The sequence below is a fragment of the Enhydra lutris genome, unplaced genomic scaffold (genome assembly GCF_002288905.1).
Source record: "Enhydra lutris kenyoni isolate GAN:26980312 unplaced genomic scaffold, ASM228890v2 scaffoldscaffold13, whole genome shotgun sequence".
Lineage (NCBI taxonomy): Eukaryota > Metazoa > Chordata > Mammalia > Carnivora > Mustelidae > Enhydra > Enhydra lutris.
This window is the reverse complement of record NW_019154097.1, coordinates 27,078,418-27,101,293: the sequence shown is the minus strand read 5'-3', so window position 1 is coordinate 27,101,293 and position 22,876 is coordinate 27,078,418. Positions and strand designations below refer to the sequence as shown.

General features: G+C 51.9%; 1 protein-coding gene across 2 annotated transcripts in view; it reads left to right on the top strand.

The window, feature by feature from the left end:
- The window catches only part of LOC111145926 (N-acetyllactosaminide alpha-1,3-galactosyltransferase), a 52,440-nt gene that overhangs the window by 5,630 nt on the left and 23,934 nt on the right, over positions 1 to 22,876 (top strand). Inside the window, exon 2 of one of the 2 annotated variants that reach the window (XM_022501242.1) lies at positions 22,354 to 22,469. The gene's annotated coding sequence lies outside the window, so the exon portion shown is untranslated. Of the gene's footprint in view, positions 1 to 22,353; positions 22,470 to 22,876 lie in introns of those variants that run through there. The other variant, XM_022501243.1, reaches the window with a different exon arrangement.

Sequence of the window (22,876 nt, the reverse complement as noted above, 5' to 3'; positions counted from 1 at the left end):
TCAGTTCTTTCTTCCTTGACGGAGAGCTCCCCCGGTGGTGAAGTGTGGCCCCTGTTGGCCCACTGCCTGACCGTAATCTTACTGGCCATCCGCTGTCTCCAGGAGGAGCAAAGCCCCTCACCGCTTGGCGTGGGCTGAAGGTCCTCTCCCAGAAGTTTTATCTTTGCTCCTGGGAGAGGGAGGCCAGCTGAGTTCGTTGGGGAAGCCAAAGTGATGTAGATTGGGTCCATGTACCAAAGGCAAAGGGGCCGTCCTTTTGTGTATTTAACCAAGAATTCTAAAAGTCCCTTCCATTCAAAATAGAGGAAGTAAAAATATGTCATGTAAATCGCCAACCAGAGAGCTGACGTGCTCAGCTGTGCTTGTCCCGCCCCGGTGTGGAGGCCACAGACCTGGGCTGCAGGCTGGCGGGCCCGGCTGGGGGCGTTGCCAGGACACGCGCTCCGGCGGCCACTCTGCTCATTTTTTTTTTTTTTTAAAGATTTTATTTATTTATTTGACAGAGAGATCACAAGCAGGCAGAGAGGCAGGCAGAGAGAGAGGAGGAAGCAGGCTCCCCTAGAGAGCAGAGAGCCCGATGCGGGGCTCGATCCCAGGACTCTGAGATCATGACCTGAGCCGAAGGCAGCGGCTTAACCCACTGAGCCACCCAGGCGCCCCTAACTCTGCTCATTTTTATTGCCAAACGGAGTTTCATAAGGGAGAGGTGGTGATGGCTGGTGGAGGGTGGAGCTGTGTGCTCCCGGGTTTTGTGCACCGGGGAAAGCCTGCTTGGCGTTCACAAGGGGACAGGGTGGGGGGCGGGGGATGCAGCCTGTGTCTTCTCTCTCGAGCCACCCGTGCTTGGCAGGTGGGAACGGGAGGAAAGATGGTGGTGCGCCCACCTGGGCCAGCCCCCACCTCCGAGAGCGAGTGATCTGAGAGGGAGGGGGAGAGCCCAGGGAGAGCAGGGTCTGGGGAAGTGGGGATGGGGGCAGAGCAAGGTTCCCGGGGGGTGGGGGGATGTTGTCAGGAGGACTGAACGGTGCTGAGAGGTTGGGTGGAATGAGCCTGGAAGAGATCAGCTGGCTATGGGTTGACAGCAAAACCCCGGGGAAAACAGAAAAATAATTATAGAATTATTATTCGCGTTCTCTCTGCCAGTCGGCAGTTCGAAAAGTGAATTCATATTTCCATCTTGCTTGAGGGTCACAAAAGCCCTGTGAGGGCAGCAGATTAGAAATTAGGTCCCCATTTTATGGGGGGAGGGCCGGACCGAGGGATGGGAGTTCTAATGTTTCGGCCAAAATCTCTCAAGAACCAATGGCAGAAGGGAGGCATGAAGGCCTCGTCCCGACCGCGGACATGGTGTGGCTTGGAGACCCTGGCGGGGTACAGGCAGGGGGAGCGAAGATGGATCTGAAGGTTCTGGGGTGTTAGGCATAGAGCCATGTCCCTCCCAGGACACGGCTGCTCCCTGGTGCTGCTCAGACAGAAATCATCCAGAGGGAGTGAAAGGCAGTGTCTGCACGAGGCCGGGAGACAGAGACCAGGTCTTGGGATGAGTTCTCAATGAAGTTTTAATTCCGTTTGGGCTGGGTGCTCTTGTCTTCAGGAGGCTTGCTTTTATTTATTTTTTTTTTTAATTTTTTTTTTTTTAAAGATTTTATTTATTTATTTGACAGAGAGAGAGATCACAAGTAGATGGAGAGGCAGGCAGAGAGAGAGAAGCAGGCTCCCCGCTGAGCAGAGAGCCCGACGCGGGACTCGATCCCAGGACCCTGAGATCATGACCTGAGCTGAAGGCAGCGGCTTAACCCACTGAGCCACCCAGGCGCCCCAGGAGGCTTGCTTTTAAATGTGCACTTAGGGGCAGGACGGTGGAAAGAGTCGGGGCTGAATGTGAGCTGATCTGGCCATCCCCTGTACACAGTACACATGCTACCAGCGGGAAGAGTGGTTGGGGGCCGCAATCCGCCCCCAACTCCGCCCGCAAAATGGCCCGAGACCGTGATCTAGCAAACTTCTCTGTGAGCAACTCCTGTTGTTAACCAGCAAGTCCAACCGCCTTGGGCAATGAACACTCAAAAGTAAAAGCCAAGAGGGAGAAGCAGTCTTGTGCCCAGAGGGAGTCCACTTTTTTTTTTTTTTTAAGATTTTATTTATTTATTTGACAGAGAGATCACAAGTAGGCAGAGAGACAGAGAGAGAGGAGGAAGCAGGCTCCCTGCCGAGCAGAGAGCCCGACGCGGGCCTCGATCCCAGGACCCTGGGACCATGACCTGAGCCGAAGGCAGAGGCTTTAACCCCCTGAGCCACCCAGGCACCCGGGAGTCCACATTTTTGACCCCTTCTCGCCAGTCGGACACCAGGGACTGTGGTTCTAGGAGATGCACCTGTGCCAGAGACTGTGCTTTGAAATTAGCTGTTCGTTCAACAGCCACTGAACCACCATAAATTCATTCGCTCAGTTATCCACAGGCCCAGAATCTGTTGGGCAGCTGCTGTGTGCTGGGCTAGATGCCTGGGAGGGAGCAGCGATCAGAGACACAGTCCCTGACCACAGGGAGGCTGGGATTCGCCTGGAGAGACAGTCATTAAAAAGAAAGACTGCACAGCAAGAGTCGTGAAGGAGAAGCGCAGGGTGGGTGTCACAGGGGCCTGCACCTGTCAGGAGAGGTGGTCAGGGAGGGCTTCCTTGAGGAAGTGACCTGTAAACCGAGCCCCACAGGAGTTAGAGGGTGAAGAGAAAAGTGTTTCAGCCAGAGGGAAGAGGCTGTAAGAACCAATCATCCTGATATCCTGCTGGCTATTCCAGAACCTGGACAGCCTTGGTGCCCAGAGGCACACAGAGACGGCAGCAAGCCTGGCATGACGGGCCAGCTGCCTGGAGGGATGACATTGGGGTTGGTAGCGTCTGTGTGCAGAACAGCAGCTGCCCCCTATCTCTTCCCTCAGGGAACCGTGAGTCCTCAAGTGGCCTTCCAGCTGTCCCCGAGAGGAACTTGCCCGGCTTCTGTGGGGAAGGCAAGAACTTCTCAGAATCAGGGGCAGGGTCTTGGTGCACTGAGTTGAGTAAGTCTGTGGTTGCCTCTGCAGTGGTATTTTGTATAGCAAATTCTGCCTTCGTGTGTTAGCCAGAGCTGTGCAGAGGAAGGGCCGGGTAATATTCCTATGTTCAAATTCAATTGCATGCTTAAGAATTATTTTCTGGGCGTGCAAGTGCTCTGTAAATGTTTGAGGTTAATATACAGAGTAGCACCTGAGAACGTGTACTGGGCAGAGATCACGGTTGGAAGCAACAGCTGGAGATTCTAGATCGCAGAGGCAGACAAGGCATGTGTCGGAAGGATTTCTTTTACCGCTCACAGTATCCCTGGGGAGGCCGGAACACCAAGCTGACCAGAAGCAGTAGACGTGGGCCACCGACAACACAGTTAGGGTCCTGCCCAGGAGCTGATTCTAGCTCTTGCCGCCGCCGCCGGAACTGCTGTAACATTTCACGGGCTTCCGAACCTTCTTTGGGATGTTAAACCCCTAACTGGCCAGGCCTAGGAGAGGCTTCTTTAATCTGGGGGCACCTGGGTGGATGGGAGAGCGTCTGGCCCCTTCTGCTCTGGTGGCCGGAGGTGATTCTTGACACGAGGCTGAGAAGCCACAGAGTCCACCAAAGCCACGAGAGTTGGGGCACCCTCAGTGCTCTCAGGACCCTGCAGGCCTAAGGAGAGTCACAGGGCCATAGCTGCAAGAGGGAGAAGGCTTCTGGAGAGCTCTCAGAGGGGCAGCCTGGCCTTGGTCACCTTATCGGACGTCTGGGCCTCAGCATTCTGTGGTGCAGAGTGGACTGGGGCGGAGTTTAAAGACAAACGTGCCCCGTGGCATGGTGTTCTTTTTTTTTTTTTTTTTTTAAGATTTTTTATTTATTTATTTGACAGAGAGATCACAAGTAGGCAGAGAGGCAGGCAGAGAGAGAGAGAGGAGGAAGCAGGCTCCCTGCCGAGCAGAGAGCCCGATGCGGGACTCGATCCCAGGACCCTGAGATCACTACCCGAGCAGAAGGCAGTGGCTTAATCCACTGAGCCACCCGGGCGCCCCTGGCATGGTGTTCTTAAATGGGAAACTCCCTTGTTGTTATGCTCAGCAGAAGTAACTTCCCTCAGCTGTTACCAGAACAGTTGTGTCCTCAAAGGAAGGAAACCCAACTTAGGAAAATCTAGAAATCAGAAGTGGACCACAAACAGATTCTCTGCAGGGTTCCTTTAAATTTTTGCTGCCTCAAGATACTTCCCGTAGGACTTAAGTGACCAAAATTCAATCAACTGCCAGATGGACCCTCGAAAAGTCCTATTGAAGAGACCAGCTCTTTTGCAAGAACAGACAGATCCATTTAGAGATCCTAGTCTAGCTTCCCTTCCTCACTGGGGAAGCCTTAAAAAAGGAAGAGAAAGTTCAGGCCCCGTGACTGGAGGCACCCCCACCCCCCGCAACCCCCCAATCCCCAGGAGAGTTGGGGCTGCACCACCATACCCTCTGGCCGGAAGAACATAGACTCCCACAGACATAGAACACCCGGGTTAGATCTAGACACGGAGGCAGGCTGGTGAATGTTTCATGACTAGCTCCTCGAGAATTGTAAAAGCCCTGATACATGGTATTTGCCAATTTCCACAAATATTTCCACCGTGACCAGTTTCAAGCCACCAGCTAAGGACTTGGGAGCGTACTGTTAGCACTTGCCTCCATGTCTGCCTAAGGTTGGTTGGAAATAACCTCAAGGGTATATACCATGTAATAAAACAATTAGGAAGTGATGAGTTTTGATGATTACCTTTGTTCTTAATACAATCATTTAATTGTAAGGTTACACAATTTAATTTTTAATGATGGCTGTGTTTAACAACTCACTTGCCAAATTCTTGAAAATTTAACATTTGGCTCTTGCAAGCCAACATGAGCCAAATTCAGCATGCTCCTGGCTTGGGAGGTCCCTGGGGACCACGGAGAAAGGCCAGTGCAAACAGGATTCCCAAACAGCCCTCCCTGCCCCCACTGTCAGTCTCAAACATGTTAACACCTTTGTTTTTCTTTTTTTTAAATATTTATTTATTTGGGAGAGTGAGCGTGAGGTTGGCGGGGGCGGGGCAGAGGGAGAAAGAGAGAAGATCTCATGCAGACTCCCTGCTGAGCACGGAGCCCCTGGGGCGCCATCCCAGGTCCCTGAGATCAGGACCTGAGCTGAGATCAAGAGCCCCCCAGGCGCCCCATGTTCACATCTTTTATTTGCTTTATGACTCTTTCCACCACCTGAAATTACATCCTTAATTATTCGTTAATTATAATTATTAGTTTGATTTGCTTACCAACTGGAATGTGAGCTCTGTGGGAACAGAGAACCTGTTAGGTTCCCCGTCATGTCCCCAGTGCTTAGAACAGCACATCTGTGCCGTAGGCCCTCCATAGTCGTGGATCTGTAGAATGAATGGAAGTGAGCCAAGGAGCCTTTGAGGGTTCGAATCCTGCCTCTGCTATAAAGGGCATTTTTCCTTGAGCTTCTTCCTTTAGCTGCAAAAGAAAAGGGTTTGAGTGGAAACCCCTAAGGTTCCCCGCCACTATTAAAACATCTCTGTCGGGTGCCTGGGTGGCTCAGTGGGTTAAAGCCTCTACCTTCAGTTCAGGTCATGATCTCAGGGTCCTGGGATCGAGCCCCACATCGGGCTCTCTGCTCAGCAGGGAGCCTGCTTCCTCCTCTCTCTCTCTCTCTGCCTGCCTCTCTGCCTACTTGTGATCTCTGTCTGTCAAATAAATAAATAAAATCTTTTAAAAATAAAATAAAATAAAATAAAACATGTCTGTCCCTGAGGAAAACACCCCATCCACACGATGCAGCCAGAGTTCTCCAGTGAGCATGGTCAAGGGAGCTAGTGCACGGGTTTTGGGGACCGTCGGTTTTATTCTTTCCCCTGCAGATGGCTTTTTTAACCCTAAGTGCCAGGGACTTTCCTTGAGCAGCATGAGTGGTTCCTGCCCGGCCTTCTGGACTGTGCTGAGAGAGCCTGTGCCGTGGTGGCCGAGACTTCAAGGCCAATGGCATTTGCCGCTGGGTGAAATGCTCTAGGCTCAGGATGGCGGGTCTGCCTGGGTGAGTTGTTCCAGCAGGATCGGAGCCCAGACTCCACCTTGAACGCAGAGCCCACTGAAGCCACACGGGGCAGCTGCAGGGGGCAGGCTGTGACCCTGTGTCTTCTGCACCAGGCTTTAGGCCTTAGGAAAGTGTGGAAAAACAGTCAGTCCTTCTTTGTTCCTCTGTTTCTAATCCTCCGTGGATGATATTTTATTAAAATACAGTAAAATGAGTATACTGTCAATTTCTTTGCCTCCTCGTGCGGGAGAAAACAGCATCCTTCCGCAGGCCTAGCTCTGAGGGTCGCGGCCCTGGGGGACGTCGGCCAAGGCTCCTTTCATTCCCACAGCAGCCAGTGAGGAAACTGAGGCCGGGCGTGGTTCCGGACCACTCTGTGAGGAGCAGAGGGAGGCAGCGCTGCCCACCCCTCCCATGCCCCTGGAGGGGAGAGACTAGCACTTCTCACAGGGGACAGACAGAATCCCCTGTTCCCCACTCCTCTGGGGCTGTGATGACTGAGTCCAACCTCCTCTTTACCTGTGATGTTCAGGACAGAGACAGGAACAGAGCTAACCCCACACCTAGCATCTTCTACTGCATCTCATCGATCTTTCCAAACAGCCATCCTCTCCCAGGTGTGTGGAGGGGGGCCCCGGGACCCTCCCCCAGCTGCTGAATCTGGATGCGGCCACAGACCTTCCTGGGGTAACAGCGGCCCCCAAATCCATTTGCTTTGGGGAAGCACACTAGGACTTTCTGCCGTTTGTCTTACACTTCTCTTTCCGTGACGAGCTTCGCTGCACCCGAGATGCCGACTGGCTTTCTCTGAGGCACGGGGCCGGGCATGGCTGGCAGGGCCGGTAGGACAGTCTGGGCAAGGTGAGAAAGGGAAGCGATCCAGAAGCCAGAGTCGTAATGGAACAACCACTCACGCTCCCCGGGCATTTCCTCACCTCAGATGCTGCCCGGGAGCTCTCCGGGAGGCCTGGCTTTTCATCAGCCAGAGAACCACCCCCCAGCTTTGCAAATGAGGAAACTGAGGCACAGAAAGGTGAAGACATTTCCTGGGGCCACATGGCAAAGGAGAGATTTGGGGACCCAGACACGGGCGAGGAGATGGTGCCCTTCATCGTGGCACTGCGCTGCCTTCTGGAATCGAGCGGGGAGCCAGCGCAGCCCCCACATCCAGGCCCGTTACTCAACAGATGGGAAATGCAGGCCCAGAGAGGGGTGGGGGCTTCCCTGCAGTCGCATGGGACGTGGGCTGGAGCCCAGGGGTTTTGCCCTCCAGGATGGGGGTGGCAAGGGAGGCCCAGATGGGCACCAACAGGGTCCTCTGCCCACACTGTTGGAGAAAGGTCTTGGGCATGGAGTCTTGGCTTTGGTAGAAGGTTCAGAAACTCTTTGTTTCTGCGTTAGTCCAGCCATGCTTGCGAGCAACAAGCTGGGTGTCCCATTTCCTGTGTCCAAGGTATTGCTCCCAGCAAAAGGCAGGGGGAGGAGGCAGCCTCCTTACTGGAAACACTATTGTCAAGGGTGGGAAGAGCCCAGAAGGTTGTACCTGAATGCGTCGTTCTGGAGATGGGGAAACGGAGGCCCAAGAATGCAAGAACCTGTTCTCCAAACTTGTCCAGTGTGCTGAACTCACAAGGGTTGTTGGGTTGGGTTGGTGGGTTGGTTGGTTGAGGGGATAAAATCAGAGGATGGGTGAGCTGGCAGAAAAATAATACGTCCCCTGTCCACCTCCCCTTGTTGTGTAGATGAGAACCTGAGGACAACGTGGCCATGGGTGGGGACAGGAGGGTGCTTTCTGAAGCTCAGAGCCCCGAGAGGAACTTGTTTTTTGAAACATCGTACAACAAAAACCATTGACTGTCTCCTCTGTGCCGGCTGATTAATGATGAGTCTTCCATCTTGTGGTGAGGCATGTATGCCTGTGTCCAGAAAGAGTGGACAGTGCCCCAAAGGAGAGGCATACACTGCTGCAAGAGAGATTAAAAATTTAACGGGGAGATGTCCCTTGGGGAGTGACACTGTCATCGAAGCCTAAAGGAAAGGAGGAGGGTGCGTGGGTGTGAGGGGGCAGGGAAAGGGGTCCCGACAGAGAGAAGAGCACGTGCAAAGGTCTTGAGGCAGGAAGTGCCTCATTTTACAGATGAGGACGCCAGAGCCCAGAGATTGGCAACTTACCTAATTTAGTGTCTCAGAATCTTCCTGTCCCCTCCCTGCCTTTTTTTGAAAACTTTTTCTAAAGAGAGAGGCAAGAGGTAAACAACTAGTGGACGAAGGAGTTAGTGGTGGAGCTAGAAGTACCAGGAACCCCTGCCCCCACCCCCAACCCCGTCATGCCAAGGGAGTTTTAGAAAACCCTTTATCTGGCCATTCCCTAATCGTGTGACCTTGAAAAAGACAGACAGCCTCTCTGAACCTCTGTTCCTTCATCTGTGAAATGGAGCCCACCTTCCAGCTCTGAGGATCTCACTTGGACTCCAATGCAAGAGCTTTGTGCCAGCCAGTGTTAGAGCTAGAGCTGGGGGTTGCGGGGGCTGCTGGGTTCCCCTCCCCTGCCTTCCAGGGCTGTCCCTGAACCCTGGGTCTGAAGGAGCCTCTGTTTATCCCACTGCTGTACCATAGTCCTGAAACCCACCGCTCAGCATTAACTACCTTTGGTAACTACCACGCTCCAGTCCACCCCAAGGGCGCACATGAATCTTGAACAGTGAACTTCTGAGATAGAAAGGTAGAAGCTTGAGCACTTGCTGTGTGCCCAACATCTCAGGGACACTGTACATGTAACCCCTGCAATGGCCCTGCAAGGTGGGGGCCTTTCTTCCCTTGGGTTGGGTAAGGACTGCCTGAGGTCCCATGGCCAGTGACAAGCCGCTCTGGGGCAGCCCGGGCCTCACCCTGCCCAGAGGGCCCAGGAGTCAGGAAGGGTGGGTGTAGCTGGCTTAGAATAGAGGACACCTTGGCGGGGAGACACATCAGCTGCCTTCCCGCCAGTATCCTTTAAATATTTGGGGGCCGTTGGAGGAAATGGATTTGCAGTGAACACAGAAGACGGGGCTCTCCTGGATTTGTAATTCTTTCTGCCCAAGAGTGTTTTCCAGAAGCATAAGGGATAGAAATTCACTGGCAAAGTCACTTTCCCAACTGGTGTGTGAATGTCCTGAAGAAAACATGGGCTGTCCCCCACTTTTCTGCGGCATTCTTTCTCTCTTCAGTTTGCGTTTGAGCTTTCCCAAGCCAGACAGCTTTTGGGGAAGCTCATGAGAGAATTATATTTTGGTTCTGTTTTTATCTGGAATTTATTTAAATGTAGGTGAGGACAGCTATCTTAAAAAGGGGACGCACTCTGCCTGTCGTTCATTTTGACTGAGTGGCTTGCTGTGTTCTTGAGTTGGCATCCTTGAACTTGGCTCCTTTTATTAATTAAGCACATAAAGTATTGCTTCCATTTACATAAAAGGCAACAATGCATTTTTGGAAAGTGTCAGAGAACCACCAGATTTATTTAATTAAGTGGATTTTTGTCCAGTTTTGAAAGTCATTTGTTCTCATTGTAGAGCATTTGCAAATGCGGGGAGGGGGAAAGAATAAAGCAATGGCTTTCCCATAGTCTCTTCACACGATTCACCACCATTACCACGTGAATCTGGTTCTGGCTGGTATTTTTTTTTTTTTAAACCTTGGTGAAATATACATAACGTAAAACTTACCATTATAACACTTTCTGGGCGAACCATTCACTAGCATTAAATACATTTACATCAGGGTGCAACCATTACTACCGTCCATCTCTGGAACATTTCCATCCTCCCCAATGGAAACTCTGTACCCATTAAACAGTAACTGCCCATTCCCTCCACGCCCCAACCCTTGGCAACCTTCACTCTACTTTCTGCCTCCGTGAATTCGATGGTTCTAGGCACCTCATCTAAGTAGGATCTAAGTAGGATCATCCAGTATTTGTCCTTTGGCGGCTGGCTTATCTCATTGGGCATAATGTTTTCAAGGTTTATCCCTGTTGAAGCAGGAGTCACAACCTCCTCCCTTTCCAAGGCTGAATCCTATTCCATTGTATGTATATTCCACACTCTGTCTCTCCATCCATTCATCCGTGGACATCTGAGCTGTTTCTACCTTTCTGGCTATTGTGAATAATGCTGCTTAGACTTTGGTGCACAATTAGCTCTTCAGGGGGGCGCCTGGGTGGCTCAGTCTGTTAAGCCTCTGTTCAGGTCATGATCAGAATCCTGGGATCCAGTCCCATGCCTGCTTCCTGCTCAGCAAGGGGTCTGCTTCTCCTCCCTCTGGCCCTCCCCTAGCTTGTGCTTTCTCTCTCAAATAAATACATAAAATCTTTAAACATAAGTAAATAAAAAACAAACAAACAAACAAAAACTCAAATACTTCTTCAAGTCCCTGTCTACAGTTATTTTGGGTATATACCCACAAATAGGATTGCTAGATCGTATAAGAATTTGATGTTTAATTTTTTGAGGACCCACCATACTTGTCCAGTAATTTTGATATATTAGATCCAGAGTTGAGATCGTAGTCTATGTGCAGTTTGGTGTCTGGCATTCTCATTTAATTTCCCATTTTATTAACTATTCTTCAAAAACAATGTTTCTTTAAAAGATCATGTCATATTCCATTGCATTGCTGTCCCCACGTTTCCCCCCTCCACTCATTGATTTCTGCTCTGCAGCAAACGATTTTAAAATGCCTAACCCCGGTGAGCAGCCTCGTGCTGTGTCCATACTTGTCTGAGGAATACGCCACAAAAGTAGGTTGCTGCCTTTAAGGAATTTAAAAATATCTCCTTGGGGATTCTTGGGTGATCATCCCATTCAGTGGTTTTAAAAGTTCTTTGTAGCCAAGGAAACTTTACTGCAAACAAAATAGCACACGGAAGCACAGCATATGATAACGGACAGATAAAAGGGGAGATGATCCAAGGAAGGGTGGACAGGGGGCTCAGAGCCCTGCTCTCTCGGCCTCCCCATCTCCCTCTTGTGGTTCCCGAGGGCCTTTGGGAGATTCTGGGGTTCTCTAGAACACAGTTGGAAAAATACCAGGGCAACTCAGTGCCTTTATTTTAAAGAAGAGAAGACATTTTGAGCAGGGAAGGGACTTGCCCGAGGACAAGTTCATTTTTGTACTTCATTCATTCTTTTTTTTTTTTTTCTCCAACACATGGCACTTACTGCTTGCATGTTGGAATCACTTAGGGAGCTTGTTAAAAATACAGTTTCCAGGGGATTCTTCTGGATTCCAAAGCAGTAGATGTGGGAGAGACCAGGACTGGACCCCTCGCTCCCCCGTCCACACTGGGCTCGGTGGGGTGCTCTCATTCTAGCCCCCTGCATTTGCACATGCTTGTCCTTCAACCCATGGACACTCCTCCCCATGCACTCACCCTTCAGACGCCGGGTTCGAATGGAGCCCCTTCCTCTCTGAAGCCTGGCACACAACCCTGTGCAGTACACCTTCCTCCTTCCTCCTTGACCCCAGAACAGAACTTCCCCACTTGCATTGATTTCTTATCACTGTAGGCAATAGTTCATTTCTTCGAGGCCTGGCTCCCCCACTAGAATGTAAGCTCCCTTGAGAGCCTGTGTATAATTTCTGCATTCTCTACAGCTCCAGGCACACACTGGGTGCTTTGTGATTCGTGATGGACTGGCATTGAATCTGGTACCCACCCCATCTCTGGAGGATAAAAAAAAATCAGATAGCCGCAACTTATGGAAGGTCAGCCCATCGGAGCAGTGCCAAGACTGGCACTGGACGTCCTGAGGCTTGGCCCTCAGCACTGGCCACCTGCCAAGGAGGACAGCTGTCTGGTCTGGACGGAGAGCACTGGCCCCAGCTGCCTTATCCCCGAGTCCTATAATAGCCCAGATTTTCCAAAATTTAGAGAGCTCTGCCTGCTTGGTGATTCAGCGTTCAGGTTTGGATGCCTGAAATTTGCTTTATGAAACTTCAGCATATGTAGGATGGGATTTCATGTTAGTGCTGTTTAGACTGAGGCAGTGCACAGACGCTAAGAAGGCAAGTCTAGTGGGGGACGGCCAGCTAGTCGACCCTCAAGGATGCATAGCTGGGGCTGGGGGTCAGCCAGCATTGTATCCAGAGGCAGCTGTCACAAACCCGCCTGGTATTCCAGTTTGTGATCCACAACTGACGCTTTTCTGATGAGCACACTGGACGCTAAATTTTCTTTTTATGGGGGAAACAAGTGACTTGTTTGTTTCAATGAGGAATTGTTATACATGGGCTCATACTGCTGAAATCGAAGTATTTATGGTATTTATGTATTTATGATGTGCAGATGGGCTAAAGGAGCAGTGGCATAGGGTCCCTGCTCTGCAGGAAGATGGCATAGGGTCCCTTACTCTGCTTGCCCTGTCCTAGCCAGGAGCTCTGGGTTCTGCAGGGTAGGTGGGGGGAACCCTGCCTCTGGAACCCAGGCACCTGCCTCCACCCTGGATTCCTTTGGCATCTGGGGAAGCCCATAGACCCCTTCTGAGAATGTTTTAAAATCTGAAAAATAACAATAAATGAGATTATAGAGGAAAGGACTCAAATTGAACTATCGTTATTAAAATATTAATAGCAGGGGTCGAGTTTCAGCTCAGAATGAGAGGCTTCCGCATCTGCAGAATGGGGGTGATTCGTACGTGTTTCAGAGTTGAGTGAGAACTGAATGAGTGTAAAGTGCTTAGAACACAGCCTGGCATGTTGTGTGTTCAATAAAGAGTAGCATATGTTGCTGCTACAGCTACTATTACTAGTTATTGTATAAAGTACTTATTCCTGCTCTTCGGAGCTCACGATATGGCTTGGGAAACAATGTACATATGAAGTAGTAATTAGAAGGAGAAGTTCAGGTGCAGAAGGAAAGCTTGATAAAGGGCCAAGGGGAGCTCCAAGGGAGTGCCATGGCTCTGGCTGAAGGAGTACAAGTAGTGGCTAAGCTTTTGGGCCCGCCAGGCTTGGATAGTTCTAGCTCCGACCCTTAGCTGTTGGAGCTGGGCAAGCCATATCATTTCTCTGGGCCTCGATTTCCTTCTCTGTAAAGTGGGATAACAGTAGAACCCACTGTGAGCCCCGCCTCCTCGCCTCCTGTGATCAGTGAAGGGGACCATGTGGTCAGCTCAGTTCCGAGCCCAGGAGGCTTCCAGGGCTGCTTGGCACCCTGGGTCCTTGTCCCTGGTAGGTCTCTCCCTTACCCCTCCCAGCGCCCCTGGCACCTGCTACTCACCTGCGGGCTCTCAGGCTGCAGTCTCTCTTGCTCTTATCAAATGATCTAGCTATTTCACACAAGGGGAGTCTGTAGACAACAACCCATTCAACTTCCTTATTCTTTTCAAAAAGCAGGTGAATGTTCAGCCATCATTGGGACTTGAGGAGAAGATTTCTCCAGGGCATTGGAGAACTGTTCTCACCTCCTCTGCCTTGTGTGTGGCCATGCAGGGCTCTTAGTGATGAGGAAGGTGAGGTTTTGACAGGGAAGAGGGTAGACCGAGACCTCGAGAGTCACCTACTCTGTGCAAGATGGGCTGCGTATCTGAGTTGGGATGGAGTAGGTTATAGCGAGAAGCAGCCCCTTGAGGCTAGGAACCAGACCCATAGAGGTTTATTTCCTACTCTAACAGATACGGTATCCAGGGTCAACTGGTGGCTGTGTCCCTCACTCAGGGAACCAGGCTGCTAGAACACCTTCTTGAATATACTCCATGGCACAGAGAAAAGAGAGGGCTTCTTTCTCTGGCTATTGAATAGCCCACTCTTACCACATTGGTCCAATGAGTCGCTAGTCCCCAACCACAAAGGGACCAGGAAATGAAATCCTGCAGTGAAGGTGGAGAGCTGGAACTATTTGGTGGGACAGCATTAGTGAGACCTGGGCAGTGGGGGATGGGGGGCGGGGGGGTATTCTCTTCTGTGCCTAGCTGAGGTTAGCATCCCAGGTGGTGTAGACAGAGCAGCCTATGGACTTTGCATCGTGTGTCCTAGGAAACCACAACCCGATTAAAACCCCAAGGCCACATCTCAGCCCCAGGCAGAAGAACAGAGAGGCACACATGGCTGCCAGCATGTCTGGAGGGAACAGAAGCAGAAACTCAAGTGGAGAATGGGCCCATGAGGAGGGCAGGCAGTACCTCCTCAGAGCTCCAGGCCCTAAGCGCACAACCAAGGCCAAGGCAATGGGGTTGAACTGTGGCTTTCACACCACATTCTTCATAACAGACTCATGTGATGTGGCCTCAGTGGAGCTCATATTTACATATTTTTGCTCCATTTCTGAGCTGTTTGATGTTTATGCATGAGTGAGGATGTGTTTTTCTGAATTGGTTGCCTCTCTTAGCTTCAGCACGTCCCGTGCTCGTCTTTTCCCAGTGACGTATCTGTCAGAAAGCCCACCGTTGGCAACCCCAAATCATTCAAGAGCAGTGGGGCCAAGGGAGGGGAAGAACAATGATGTGGCCGTCGCTGGCAGAGGCTTCTGGAGTTTTCTGGGCCACAAATAAGGAAAGTTGGGAAGAAGACCATTGACGGTGGCCTCCAGCCCCTCCCTGAGGCCTTCGATTTCCTGTGCTGTGGTTTAGAGGCATCTTGTCCTGGAGAGATGCCAGACACCTGGGTAGCAGCCCTGATCTCATGTCATTGCCAGGCGGAGCAGTCATTTCCCTTTCTCAGGGCCTCAGTTTTCTCAGCTACAAAAGGCTCAGGAGATGGGCATGCTTGAGGGTAGAGTGACCTTGGGTAGTAAGGATGTTCCTGCAGCCACATGGGCAGGCGGCATGTGAGACTGTGGTTTGATTCTTCCAGAAAGCTGTGGCGCTCAGAGTAAGGGAGTGACTGCATGTTGGGGGGCTCCTTTGTCTTTCCTGTGTCGGGACATTCACCTCGATCACAGAATGCATTTGGTGGCGCAGTACTTGGATTCTGGGCTCAGCTTCTCTCCAGAGCTCCATGGGAGTGAGGCCATATTGGCTAATCCTTGTAGACCTAGCAGGCTGAGCAGGGCCAAGTAGACACGAAATCGGTACTTATTTTATAAATGAATAAACAAGGGACTACATCATTCCCTTCCACTATGACTGAAGCAGTGACCTTCAGACTTCCTATGGGCCAGAAGCAGGTTGGGAGAAACTCTTGGCTCCATCCAAACCCAGCTTCTGGCCCAAGTTGAGTCACCTTGGGCAAGTCCCCAGATTCCTCTGCTGGTGGGAGGAGCAGTACTCACCCTGCCTCACGGGCTAGGGAGGCTCCAGCAGGTGGGAAGATTTGAAAATGCCCCATCCAAAGGACGGGCTGGTTGTTTTTAGGACCCAGGAACATGGCAGATTCTTTGGGAACACAGAGCAGGTGATGCTATGAGCTGGAGAGTTCTGGAATAATCATTATTAGGAATTAAGTAGCTGCCACTGAGCACTTGTTCCAACATCAGGCCCTGTGCCAAGCACTGTTTGTGTACCCTCTCATTCACCATGGTTGAAGAGAAAGGCGTTGTTACTCTCATTTTACAGAGGAGAGAAACCGAGTCTTGGAACTCATGTGATTTGCCCAGGGTCATGCATTTAGTCCATGCCAGGCCTGTCTCACTCCCAGGCGGGCTGTAAGCTCCGTGCCATGCTGCCTCCTGGCACTGGGATGTGGTGGAGATGGCACTTGTCTCTCAGACCCCACTGACGATCATGCCAGTCCCTTTTTCCTGAGTACCTACAAGGGACTGGGAGCTTTACGAATGTTATTGTTCATCCTTTCAATCAAAGAGTAAGGAATTATTATCCCTACTTTACAGGTGGGTAAACTTAGGCTCACAGAGTGTGGAGTGACTTACTTATCCAGGGTCAGAACAGCAAGAAAGTAAGTGGGACTGGGATTTGAATCCAGGCCTGTCTCATTCCAAGAAAAGGAGGAGAAAAAACCATCTCCATTGCGATCTCAATTCAGAGGTGTTTGTTTTGCTTTGTTTTGTTCTGTTAGCTTACAGCTAGGATTCCTGGAATCTCATCTTTAGAGTTTAGTTCTTGGAAGTCAATTTATTGTCAAGTTATTACAAGAGTCAGTTTATTACAAGAGAGATGGGAAAACCTAGCGGTGGGGGACGAGACAACCTCTGGATTTTCCAGTAAAAAATTTTTTTAAAGATTTTATTTATTTATTTGATAGAGAGAGGGAGAGTGAGCATGGAAGAGGTGGGGCAGAGAGAACCAGGAGGAGGAGAGGCAGAGGAAGAGGGAGAAGCAGGCTCACCACTGAGCAGGGATCTGGACAGCAAGACTCACCCCAGGATCCTGAGATCATGACCTGGGCCAAAGGCAGATGCTTGACCGACTGAGCCAGTCAGGTGCCCCCATTCACCAGTAAATTATTAGGCTTTGAGAACCTTCTAGGCTGCATAGAGGAAGTAGGGAGAGTAGAGAAACTCCCAGCCAAGGCACTAGGGGACAGGTGGAGGGCTGTGGTGGAGCAGAAACGCATCTGGAGAGGCTGGGCTTCCACCACCTCTGAGCAGCTGTAGGAAAGACTACGGATACTGTGAGGAGGATCCTAAGGGACCCCCAGGTGGTAAACACAAGCCCTGGATTCTAGCTGGAAGGGATCTTGAAGAGGACTTCATTGAACTCTATTTTATGGAACCGTTTCTGCATAGAGTGACCCTGTGATTTACCTGCAGATGGGCACACCTTTGAAAGTGAAAGTGGGCTGTAGAAGGTTAACCTTTTAACTGCCCCACAACACATGTCAACCGGAACTGTCGGAGGGAACGCCGTCTGTATGGTCGCCCTGATTTTAGAGGGCCTTTCTTACCGACGACACCAGGCAAAGGCAAAGACTGTAGAAAGGCAAAGCACAAGTGATAGAAACAGGGGGACGGTAAAAACGAAGGAACAGGAGACAGACCCCTAGGGAGAGAGGAGTGCTGACTTCTTCCTGCCAGTGGACGCGTGCACGGCCTGGCTCTGTGCCAAGGCCAGCATGGCTAGCCTGACGGTAGAATCAGGAACTGACATCTGTAAACAGCATTTCGCATTTGTAGGTACACGTGTCCCTCTCACCAGATATGGACTTGGAAAAGTGCAGGCAGCAGGTCTGATTCAAGCTGCGCGTAGCCACGTCCCAGCACAGTCCCCGGTACGGGGGAAATGCCCTCCACGTGTGTATTGCTGGAATGGACGCTGGTGGGCATGGCTTTGCTGAAGTGTGAGAGGGAAGATCGTGTTTGCTTGCAGAAGACAGAGTTGGATCTCGGAGGAGCTGTCGGGTTCAGTGGGGAAGGCACGGCTCCATGGACAGAGAGAGCTTATTGGCTGTGTGATCTTGTCGGTGTTACTTAACCTCTGAGCCCCAGTTCTCTGCCTGGGAAATGGAGAGCATTGTCACGGATCAGAGTAAGGATCAGATGAAATGGCGCATGTAAATGAATGATATGATAGCTTTTATCCTTATTAATAACATTCTAGGAAGCAGAGATCAGAGATGGGTGCCACACTGAAAAGATATGCTTTAAACCATCAGAAAAGTCTAGAGATGGGACACCTGGATGGCTTGGTCGGTTCAGTGTCTGCCTTTGGTTCAGGTCATGATCTCAGGGTCCTGGGATCGAGCCCCACAGCAGGTTCCCTGCTCAGCGGGGAGTCTGCTTTTCTCTCTCTCCCTCTCCCCCTCCCCCCTGCTTCTGCTCTCTTTCTCTCTCTCTTTCTCTCAAACAAATAAATAAAATCTTAAAAAAAGAGAGAAAAGTCTAGAGATGAAACAGTTCCCCGTCACTAGAAGCCTTCAAGCAGAGGCTGTCTGGTATGCATGCTGTCAGTGGTGAACAACTTTTGGGGACAGGCTGGCTAGTGAGACACTGGGAGCATTGACAGATTACCACGGGCATAAAAGCCAGAGGGACTTGAACTCTTGCAGGTGAGAGTGACTTGTTTATTTCTCTCATGTCACCTGGCAGACGTCGACCAGCCAGGGCAACACACAGGGGCAGCGAGGCTGGGACTGGGAGCTGGCCCTTTGAGACACAGGCTCTGCCGGTGGGAGGGAGAAGAGGACCCGGGCAGGGGCCAGCCTGAAAACCTTCCCTTCTCTCCCCATGTTATGCTCACTTGCGGGAGGACCTCCCATTGCAGCTGAGGGAGGCGAAGGCTGCTTGGAACTTGCCTCTCAGCGGTTGTGATCTCAGCGATGAAGCCGTGGATTAGGCACACCTGTTGGCTCTGCGCCCCACCCAGAGTGCCTTTCTCCAGCCAAAGGCTGGGGCCTCCCCTTCTGTCTCTGGTGTTGTGAGCCCCATCACAGCCTAGGGCTCTGAAAGCCCCAGCCGCCCCAGAGTCTGTGGCCGGGTTGGAGGGGGGGCCACGGCCCCCCCATGGCTGGGATGCAGGGCAGAGCAGGAGACCCTAGCCCAAGCTTTTCATCTGCCAGGAGGTGGAGGGTTAGGGGGAGAAGGGGGGGAAGCGTGGGAAACAACCCACACATGCAGGGAGTTGCCCGCAGTGGGACGCAGAGCCAGGACCAGAACCACCTCCGGGGTGGCACTCCTTGCAATTCTCAAGACAGCAGCCACCTTGCCCAGACACATGTGTGTGGCCTTCTCCTCTCGTCCAGCGGCCAGGGGACCCTGAGGGGGTCCGACGAGAGCTGGGACTCCAGATGGCCTCACCGGTCTCGGCCTGCTGCCATCCCATGGCAGTCTTGGCAGCACAGGGTCCTCCCGGGCTGTCGCAATTCCTTTTGTTCCTGGCTTGACCCCCTCCCCCCACCCGCCCCCATGCCCTGCCTCTCAGCAGTGCCCGCCTGGTTTCAGGGCGGTGCCTGTTAGGGATGCCCCGCTTTGCCCTCTATGCTGCTGGGCCTGAGCACTCACCAGACCTGCCCGCTCTTGCCTATGTGCTGGCATCTCCCAAACTGCACCCCTCCTGGCCTCAGTCTCTCCAGGACACCCTGCTGAGTGGGCTCCAGCAGGTTCTTCGAACCCGAGGCATCTAGGACAGACCTCAGCAGCTCCCCGCACTCCCACCCTTTGCACTGCATTCTTCAGAAACACCAGTACTAGTCCACTCCGCTCTTGCGCCCAGAAACCTGGGCACCAGCCGAGGGCAGAGCTTGCAAACGGCAGCGAGCGGCTGTTTCATCAGACTCCTGGTGCAGACACTGACCCTGGGCCCACGCTGGACACCCAGGGGTCCACACCTGCAGTAGCGTGGACTGCACTCGTCTCTGCCTCGCTCCTTCCATCCCAACGCTCACTGCCAGTAGTGCTCAGATCACGGCCGTCCACTTTTTAGAATAGTTAACATTTACTGAACACGCAGGTGCCAAGCCCTGTGCTACGCATGCGGCGTAGTGCACGAGATGCACGGAGCATCAGCTGTTGTTTCACTTTGGTACAAAACGGATGAAAGTATCTGCCCACAGAGTTGACGTTCTGGTAGAAGCAGAAAGATAAAAAGATAAAAGAAAAACAAGGGGGCGACTGGGTGGCTCAGTGGGTTAAGCGTCAGCCTTCAGCTCCGGTCATGATCCCAGGGTCCTGGGGTGGATCCTCGCATCAGGCTCACTGCTCAGTGGGGAGTCTGCTTTGCTTCTCCTTCTCCCTCTGCTTGTGCTCTCTTTCTCTCTGTCAAATAAATAAATAAAATCTTTAAAAAAAGAAAAGATAAATAAGGAACCTACAAAAAGAAAGTCATTCTAAATCCAGGAGTTTCTCCCCAACGAGGTGACACTTAAGCAAAGCTGAGGGAGAATGTACTTCATGTAACCCAGTTTGCTGTGTCACTCCCAAGCGAGAATGTCTTTTGTGACTGCCCTGAAGGAACACCACCAGCTTGCAAAGGTCTGTAGGGTTGTCACGGATGCTTAATCCTCATTCCTCTGTAGAGATAATCAGGGTGGGATCTTGACCTTCATTTTTCCCAGGCAGAGGTTGTCTTGGGTGCTGGGCCAGGCCTTCCACACCTGGGCTGCAGTCACCTTGGCCATAACTCTGAGACCCCTCTGTCTTCTGCCTCGAGGTGTGGCCGGTGGACAGCTACTGCATGCTCGCTGCTAGCTCCTAGATCCATGGGTGGCCAGGACCAGATGGGCCCTAGTCACGACGAATGATGAGATGAGGCACCCCGGCCAGGCCCGGTCTGAGCTCTTTCCTGGGTGGCCTCTGGCCTCCTTTGATCAGCACAGCTGTATGGCCCGAGGCTCATTTGCTGTTTTTTTTGCTTCTCAATTCAGGAGTGACCACAAGTGTGTGCTCCTTTGTTTTGGAGAGTCTGAGCGTGACCATAGATCAGGGAAGGAGGAAGACCGTGCCGGATCCTTAAGAGCTGAATTTTCTGCCTTCCGGGTTTGCACACTGAGTCGAGCTGCTATTAGCCAGCCTGGAGCCCCTTAACCCCACGGCCTGCAGAGCATCTCCTGGAGGCTGCCAGGGGAGAAAGAGCAGCCCCGGACTCACCAGCTGGGGACCTTGAGCAAATCCCGGAGGCTCCCAGAGCCTCCTTCTGTTCCGACCACTCTGTTGGTGATTCTGAGGATCACCAGGAGGGACTGCCTTGTCATCTGAGAAGGGGGGCCTGTGAGAGGTGCTTGCGTGTGGAAAGGGACCGGTTTATCTTAGCCTCCAGCCTCTGCGATCTTTCCTGTTTGCATTGACCAGGTTTCTGGATCGTTGAATGCAGTAGATCATCCCTGGACCCTAGTAGGGAGCTCAGTGGTGCTCAGTAAAGGTAAATGGAAAAGGCACATTCATGACAAAGTTTCATGAAGTGGCCACACCTGTGTAACCACTACCCAGCCCAAGAAGCAACAGGACCAGCCCCACAGGACCTCCTCTGGGCCCCTTCTGACTCTCAGCCACATCGGTCCTTAACTTCTAGCACCGCAGGTTGGTTTTGCCTATTCTTGAACTTTAAATAAATGAATTCACCCAGGGCTCCTTTCTCTGGGCATTCCGTGTGTGGGAGTCACCCCGTCGGTCTTAGCAGCTGCAGCTGGCTCGTTCTCACCGTGGTGTGCGGAATCGTACTCTAGGAGGGGACTGAGCTGCTCTGAGGATGGGCTTTGGGGTCATTTCCAGTTTTTGCTGCGCTTTGAACATTCCGGTCCCGTGTCTCTTGGTGAGCTTACGGGCCTTTTCTTTTGCATCCAGATCTAGAGCACGATGACTGGGTTGCAAGGCACACCTTTGTTCACAAGCACGTTCTTGGGACTTCCAGACCCTAAACACTGTGGCCAACCAGCTCATGCCCCCAGAGGAGGGGGTGTGAAATTTGGTTCAGAACAGCAGTAAGAGGCTGGACTTGACGGGACTCCTGGACTTTGGTCCCCTCTTCCAAGTCTGGGGTTTCCAGAATGTCCTCCCAGGAGGCATGTGGGGCCCCTTGGGAGGGTTGGGATGGAGAGGGGGGGAGCTTGGGGTGGGGATGGGGATGTGGGGGCTCTGAGCTTCATTTCCCGGCCTCAGCCAAAGCACTCTGTGTGCAGTTTTGCATAGCGGGGTTCTGAGAAGGACTTCCTGTGGGCTTTTTGTTGTTTTTTTTTTTTTTTAATAAAAGTTTGAGCTGTTTCAATGTTTGAAAATCCGCTGCACTAAGGTCCTTTCGAGCTGGAAAGTTCTATTTTGGGAGCAGGAGGTGGGTGTAGGAAGGGTTAAGCATTATTCAGCCAAAGAGCAGGGTTGGGCCTCAGTGACCTTTTAAAGTTCTTATAGCTCGGTTTTCGATGCAGGAGATCTCATAACATTCTGTAAAAATAGCGTTCAAACGAAACAACTTCCGAAGTTCAAAAGATGTAGAGGAGAGGCTTAACCTTGAGGAACATCTAGGTAGCATTTCGACAAGAGTGTTGAGGACTCTCCTCCTTGCCCACCCACCCCTGCATTTTTTTTTTTTAACCCCTCCATTGGCTCTTCATTATAGTAGTCACTTGGGGACTTCTGGGCTCAGAACAGTTCCCATTTTTGCCAAGGAGTGGGCAATGTGGGCAGCCTGTGGGTCCCTCTCAAGGTGGTGGCCTTCTATCCTCCAACACTAGGCCTAGTTTGGGCCTGTAGTTTCACTGGGTGAGGGAGGCCCGGCCACTCATGGGCCCAAAGAGAAACGTCTCTGCCTTGGCATGTAGCTCTGAGACGAGGCCTGATAAACAGCCCATTTCCCGGGGCCAGCAAGGAACAAAGCCCCTGGCTGCTGCGGATCCGTCTACCCCCCTCTTCCTGAAACAGCTGTTTATTCTTTTGACAGGAGTTGGAAGGCTGCACCTTCCCTTCCTCCCAGCCCTGCCTCCTTCTGCAGAGCGGAGCTCAATAGAACTTCGTTGTTTTGCCTTTTACTCTGCGGGGAGAGAAGCAGACGATGAGGTATGTGAAATGTTGAAATTATTTGCTTCTGCCTTGTTGGGGTCACTGGGGAAGGTGCGAGCAGGCTCCGAGGCATGGACCCACCTGGGGGAGGAAACTTGCTCTCCCCTTGACCTCTTGCTGGTGCCCTCAGCAGTCCCAGAAGAAGACAGAGTCTTCCTTCCCTGCTCTAGAAGCTGGAGCCATGGGACGCTGGCTCAGGGATTCACTGTAAGCTCTTTATTTTGCTCCCCCAGGGGCTGGCTGGCTGGCTGGCTGGCTGGCGTGGCTGCGGCCTAGGCTTTTCTCTCTAGGATTCCACGGGCTGTGCAGAGGCCGGAGGGCCCGGGGCCGGCATTGTGGGTAGACCCAGAGCCCTCCCACGGCACTGCACACTTCATTTGCCATATTTCTCTTGGGAAAACCCT